Genomic DNA, 7,430 nt, shown 5'->3' on the forward strand with positions numbered 1-7,430 from the left:
CCCCTGGCTCCCAAGTGGGTTGTGCCCACCTCGGTGGCCTCCCACACCCCCTAATTGCACTATAAATTCCCGAATATTCCGAAACCCTTCGAGGTTAACCTAGATCAGAAGTTCCGTCGCTGTAGGGCTCTGTAGCCACCGAAAACCAAACTATACCTGATCTGGCACCCTACCGGAGGGGGGGAATCATCTCCGGTGGCCATCTTCATCATCCCAGCGACCACCACGATGAGGAGGGAGTAGTCCACCCTCGGGGCTGAGGGTTTGTACCAGTAACTATGTGTTTAATCTCTCTCTCGTGATCTATATCATGGGCTTTCTTAATATAGTCGGATCATATGATGTTTCTCCCCTCTATACTCTGGTTGTGATGAATTGAATCTTTACCCTTTGAAGCTTTGTCTTGTCGGATTGAATATTCAGAAATGAGAACACAAGATATATGTCTTATGGTATTAATACTTGAGGTAACAATTGGGGTATCTTATTGATTCACTTGATATATGTTATGGCATTCAACTCGCAGATTCCCACGGTGATATTGGGGTAATCTATGCATAGGGGTTGATGCATGTTTTTATTATCTTTCCCCGACAGAAACTTTGGGGTCTCTTTATAGTTCTTTGTGTGGATTGAGTATTATGAATATGAATTTGCTTTGGTGTTAAGAACACTAGGATAGATCAAACAGAAACAATAGCTTTGTGTTATTTTAGTACGGACTCTTCAATAGATCAAACGGAAAGAATAGCTTTGAGGTAGTCTCGTACCCTACAAACAATTTATATCTTTTGTTCTCCGCTAATAGTAACTCGGGAGTGATTCTTTGTTGCACTTAGAGGGATAATCATATTATCCAACTATTTTAGCATTGTTGAGAGATTGCACTAGTGAAAGTACGGACCCTAGGCCTTGTTTTTAAGCATTGAAATACCGTTTTTGTGCCTGTTTGCTATTTGCTACCTTGCTGTTTTTAATTAATCAGATTATAAAAATATATTTCTACCATCCATATTACACTTTTATCACCATATCATCGCCGAATTAGTGCACCTATACAATTTGCCATCGTATTGGGTGTGTTGGGGACACAAGAGATTTCTTGTATTTGGTTGCAGGGTCGTTTGAGAGAGACCATCTTCATGCTACACCTCTCACGGATTAATAAACCTTATGTCAGGACCCCGATTCTAAGTCACACCGACCTAGCCTGTAACACCTCATATCACTTTGCGGCCTCACGCACGGTATCCCTACGGGTGTCGCCTTACCATGGCCCGGGACCGTTTGTGCCTTTTGGCTCACGTATATGATAGTGTCGCTAGCATCCATATGACAGAGAACCCGAGCCGACATGACCAGTCGTGAACCCAAAGTGGCACTAACTTACGGGGACAGGCATACATGAATCAACATCGAGCATGTCGATCAGCAGCGTGTGAATCCGGGCTGTAGCAACTGGGCTAACAGGACTCCGGGAACCTGGGCTGTAGCAGGCTAGCAGGACTCCGGATGTCACCACGTGACATTTCCCCGAAGGGACAGACACAGGAATGAAGTGAATCACATGCCGGCCAGTCAAGTGTTCCTGAGCCGTAGTGCTGGGCTAACAGGACTCCGGTGAACCGGGCTGTAGCGTACTACTATGGCTCATGGAAACAGAAGACTACATTTCCCCATAAGAGAGGCTACCAAGGATAAACAACTAGGTTGTCGGATTCCACACATACCAAGCATTTCAATCATACACACAATATGCTCGACATGTGTAAATACAACATGGCATCACAGCATAACTCTACGACTCAAGTATTTATTCATTAGGCTCCAAGGAGTGAGATATTACAAACATGGGTCTCATGATCCAACATTCAGAGCATACAAGTCAAAGCACATGCGCAAGCTTAACATGTCTGAGTACAGATATCTACAAATGAAAAAGGCTGAGAAGTATGACTATCTACCAGATCCTACCGAGGGCACAAGATTGTAGCTGAGGTATCAAGTTAAACGTCGAAGTCCACACGGAACTACTAGCGAGACTGACGTCTCTCTGCAAAACATAAAATAGGCAAACATGAGTACAAATGTACCCAACAAGACTTACATCAGAACTAGCTACATTTGCATCAGTATCAACAAAGGGGGTGGTGGAGTTTGACTGCAGCAAGCCAACTTTGACTCAATGGCTATCCTAAACTATGACTGCAAGTAACTCTTTTGAGGTGGCGCACATGAGTCCACATATTCACCATATCAATACACCACTATGGATCCACTCCCTTCTTCCTACGAGAAGGCCATCCATAGCACTCACGCTTATCTTGTGCATTTTAGAGTATCCACTTTCACTTGTCTATGAACTGTATAGGCAACCCACACTACACCACAACACTGATGTAAGGACAAAAAAACTGCCGGGAGAAGGCACTTTAAAGGGCAGACAAACTGCCGGCACAGGTTTTCTCCAGGCAGATAGAACTGCCATGAGAATAGCTGCCGGGGATTACTTCTCCCAGCAGATACACTTCTCCCAGCAGTTTCGTTACCTTGCCCATCTATTTGCCGGCAGTCCATTTTCTCCCGGCAGATTGTTCAAGAACATGAAAGTACAATTGCCAGCATTTCAAATGCCGGCACAAGCAGGTTTACCCGGCAATTATTATGCCAGCATGTTGATTTCACTAGCAATTTGTTCTGGGCATCCCTATCCATTCATTATGTTCAGGCAATCATGACATATCACACTATTTATACATACACTTCATCAATCAAAGTAACATATAGGCATCATCAAAACCGTAAACTTTATTCGATAAACACAACAATACAAGTAGGCTGTTCCAGAAAAGAAGTACATATAAGCTTCCATATATAAGGAGGTTGTTCCACAAAATGAGAAGTACATATATGTTTCTAGATGTATCACACTACCAAAATGTAGTACCACAAAAGTAGTACATAAATTTCTAAATTTGCCACAACCAAAATGAGCAGAGCAAGTCTCCAGGTCAACAAATAAGGTATATGACATTATCACTCCAACTTAATTGTAGGTATTCCAAATCTTCAACAGCTTGAAGGTCCTTCCAAACCTCCGTGAACTTGCATACATTTGCAAAACCTGCAACAGAACAGAAATTCAAAATGGAGATTATAGCTATGGCAGTAGGTAAGGAAGCAGTTAAGAAAGCAAGATAAACACAGGAAAAATCTGTGAGCTGCAGACCACATAGAATCTGGGACTAGAAACAAAGACCAGGTGATATTTAAGTGACTAAGGGCCAGTTCTACAACCCTTTGGCTTCCATATAAAATTTTCAGGGCTTGCATATGAAATTTTTTGCAAGGCTTCAGCTGCTCACACTGATGGCATGGCATGACTGCTCACACCGAGACATGTATGTGCTTTTTTATTTGCAAACATATGCTAAATGTGAGGCTTTTGTTCTCTATGACATATGTCCAAAACTTGATGTTCATGATTCTCTATACGTGTCCTGCTACTTTCTAAATTTACGTACATATTTCCTTTTCAGAACTACAAATTTTTTTGTCAACAAAAGCTCTTTTTATGCTCTCTATACATAGTTAAATGGAAGAACAATTGGGGGGGGGGCTACTACTCGTCCCCACAAACCAAGTTGAATTAGCCTAAAAAATTTAATTAAGGCTTTGTACAAACAGACAGATAAACAAGCTGATTTATGCACTGGTTTGTGACCATGTGCTAGTATGTTTATTGGTCAAGAGTAAATCGTAGATTTGAAAACAACATTAGAAGAAAACATATACAAACAAATAAGCTCATTGAAGTAAACATCTGGTTATCAGAAGATTCAGAACCAATGTAAGCCATTAGGAATGTAAAACCAAGAAGCACGGTGCAAACTAGGAAGAACAGCATGGACCAAAAAGTGCAAACTAGGAAGCAAATATGACATATCCTTTCATAGTTCCAATTCCAAGAGTTGCAGCCACAATTATTGCATGAAATGTTTTTTTTTGTAAACTTGAGTACTGTACAGATTTCAGGACATGAAAATTCTTGGAAACATGCAAACAAAAATACGAAAGATGATTATGTCGTCTACAACTCTACTTCAAGAACCAGCTGGCATGCAAGAATAAGAAACTATATCAACAACCACAACCGGCGACATTCTTTTCTAATTTATTGTGATGAGAGTGTGAAGCATGATTGCAAATAGTAAAAACCATTATCTCTGGAGAACGTAGAGAAGTCAGTGGCGGAGCTTGAAGGAAATCTCAGGAGGGGCGAAGCTACAAGAGAAAAAAAATTCAAATACATAATGTATACAACCAATTAGATATTTATATCGAGAAACTTGGATAATTTATATTCAACTGAATCACTTCTTTTTCTTTTGCAAAATGCATCAATTGTTTCCCTTAAGCAACACTGCTTCCTTCTTCTGTAAATGAGACTTTCTATTCAGCACAAAATCTAATTGACAGAATCAATGACCTAACTAGAATTTTCCCCAACTAAGAAAGAAAACTCAGAATCAAAATACTCGAAATTTCCACGACTTCCAGAGGGGAGAGAGAGCCAGCAAGGGCATTTTACTCACCATCTCAATGCGGCACCGCGCGTGGCGACAAGACGAGGTCAGGACTGCAGAACCGGAGGGAGCCCCTGACCACCAATCCCTAGCCTAGTCGGCTGCCCGCCAGCAGCCACCCCCATGCCGGCAAGCCACAGCGGCCGCCGTCCAGTCCGCCGGTGCACCACGCCCCACCCCCACAGTCCCACACTCAGGTGTCAGTGGTCGCCGGTCAAACAACGAAATCTGAGTTTGGTCGCTCGCTGCGGAGTCGCTTCGTTCTTCTCCAGGCACGCATCAAGGAGGTGCTTACTGCCTAGTAGATGATTAATGGGTCCGTCATTGAGAGCAGTAGATGCAAAAATAGACCTCAATCAAGAAAAAGAATGACCCACTTAGACCTCCTCAGCTAATAGCCAAGAGAAACATGAAATTACCTCCTCAGCTAATAGCCAAGAGAAACATGAATATTACCTCCTCAGCTTGCTTGTGGTCGTATTCCTGCTTTTGCCATGGACTTGTCCACTTCCAACTACATACATAGAAGGAAAGTTTTTTAAGCAATCAGTGCAATGTTAGTGTCCTTGCCCTGGTTCATCTTTTAAACCATAACAATGAATCAGCATTCCTTGCCATAAGCAATCCATAAACATCAGATGGGAAACTTGACAAGTGAAAATAAAGGATTATAAATAGAGAATTGTGTTTTGCAAAGTTGGTATTATGGTATTATAATAAGCAAAGAAAACGAGCTTGTTACTTAATTATACTTTGACATCTTGCACATGAGCATTTCACAACAACAAAATAAGACATCTTGTACATGAGCTTGTTCCTTATACTTTCACATCCAAGTAAGCGAAAACAACAAAACACTTGCACTTATAGTTTTTTAAGTGACATCCAAAGCCATGAAAGTAGGCTGCTAAATTATCACAATATTTGCATAAGATGGAAGCTCATAAAAGAAGCGCTTACAATTAAGTAACAGCATGAACCAGAATGAGTAGAGTATCTTACATATGTTTTGGTTAGTACACAGTGAGCCGAATATCCAATCTCCCTTCCATACACAAAACTTCGAGTAGTAGTGAATTCATTTCGTAAAGCTCACTGTGTACATATATGAACAAGATCAAAGACCTACCCATGAAGAATTTTTTACCAAATGAGCATTGCACCCAACTTGCTAGGCATACAAATAAGCCACCAACAGTAAATGCCATCTCATTCAAATACTATGCATGTTACCCTATGAACCATGAGGGTAGAATACAGGGAAAATAACAAGATAGAGCTCTATTTCTGTTTCCAACAATAAGGCAAGTGCACAGCCTACGGTACAGTTCACCTAATGCCACAGTTATTACAATTCAACAGGCACAGCTATATTTAAGTACACTGTGTCTAATTGTACCAGTGTGTAAAGCCAATATGCGTCCATGTAATATTTCTGTTTATTTGTTTGGAGAAAATCTTTGTAAAATGTGTAGTCCTACAATCAAGCACTCTGCAATATAGGAAAGTAAAACTCAAACAAGATAGCACTTGTTTGCCCCTGATGCAACAGAAGCCTAAATACAAAAGCTATAGAAGTTAGGTTACCTGGAGCAAAGATTTATTTAGGCTAACAGCCTCTTTGAGGTTCAAAAGGATTAAATCAGAACCCTCACCTACAGACAATACAAATATTACATCAGAGCAACCAACGGAACCACCACTGATTTGACTTGCCTGCTTGTTCTTCTCTCATAAGAAGATAATAAATCCACACACCAACACTATTGCATTCACCAATCCCATTCAAAGAACTCCTGGCTCCATCGGCTGCGCGAGGATCATTAAGAAAAGTAATAGCATCAACAACATCATCTATGACAAAAGCAGAAAAACGAAAATGAGGGCAACAAGGATTCATCGCGCACGCCATACAGCGTTACAATCTTTGCGCCCTCTCCGAAATGGTGAGATTCTGCTGTGTGGCGACGCACCTTAGGGAGGAGTCCTACTCGGGGCAGGAAGCTCGCGAAATAGGGCGGTGACGAGGGAAGGCGTTCGGCGGAGGAGGATGGTCGCCGGTGGAGTGGCTCGTCGGCAGTGGTTGTCCGTGTCAGTTGGGTGCTCGGCGGTGCTACTGTGGGGTGGTTCGGGGTGACGACCGCAGTGGTCGGGTGGAGGGCAGTCATGGGCGGTGGTGTGGTAGGGGCCAACGGCGGGTCTGCAGTGGTGGGGGCCGACGACGGCTGCGGCTGGGTTGAGGACGGCCGGCAGCAGTGGGACGGTTGGGGGCGGTGGTGCTTGCTGGCGCTGTTGTGGGGTGGTTGGGGCGACAGCGGCGGTGGTCGGGGTGGTGGCCGACGGCAGGGCTGTGGTGGTGGGGCGCGACGGCGGCAATGGTTGGGTGGAGGGCGGCCGGCGGCGGATTAGATCTGGTCGAGGGTAGGAGTTTTTTTTCTAGAGGTCGAGGAGTGGGACGTCGATTTGGGGTGGCTGCGGCCTGGGTTGAGGGCCGGCGCGTCTATAGTTCGTTTGGGCCTTTCGTACCTCGCGCGCTTTCCCTCACCAGCGCGCGCTCAGGCCCAATATTTGCTCGGTCTCGCTCCCAACAGGGTCCCGACAGTAAATGGGCCAGGTTTGAGTTCTCCCGGCAGATAATGTGCCTTAAAATGTACCGGCAATGTGTATTCCTTTGTTGCTCAGGTTCTAACGACAGTTTCTATGCCTTGAGGTATTTGTGCCGGCAGTAACAAATGTCCTGGCAGTTCATTTGCCCTTGCTCAGCTACTTCTCCCGGCAGTTAACTGCCCCTAATCAAGTGTTGTGGTGTAGTGCCAGAAGTCCTTTTTCACGGACACGGCTATT

General features: G+C 43.6%; 1 long non-coding RNA gene across 4 annotated transcripts; it reads right to left on the bottom strand.

Annotated features, from left to right (window-relative positions):
• Positions 1–2,790: 2,790 nt before the first annotated feature.
• LOC125513196 (uncharacterized) lies at positions 2,791–7,073 on the bottom strand. Of its 4 annotated transcripts, XR_007285742.2 has the most exons (7): positions 6,560–7,073; positions 6,174–6,395; positions 5,589–5,681; positions 5,043–5,100; positions 4,596–4,884; positions 4,219–4,284; positions 2,791–3,124 (listed from the first exon to the last, which is right to left on the bottom strand). It is a non-coding gene; the product is annotated as an uncharacterized LOC125513196 (long non-coding RNA). The 4 variants fall into 4 exon arrangements; XR_007285741.2 differs by having other exon boundaries at positions 2,791–4,284; positions 6,560–7,072; XR_007285743.2 differs by lacking the exon at positions 4,219–4,284 and having other exon boundaries at positions 5,589–5,711; positions 6,560–7,072.
• Between the last annotated feature and the right edge of the window lie 357 nt (positions 7,074–7,430).

Source organism: Triticum urartu, chromosome 6A (genome assembly GCF_056163025.1).
Source record: "Triticum urartu cultivar PI428250 chromosome 6A, HENAU_Tu73, whole genome shotgun sequence".
In the NCBI taxonomy this organism is placed as follows: Eukaryota; Viridiplantae; Streptophyta; class Magnoliopsida; order Poales; family Poaceae; genus Triticum; species Triticum urartu.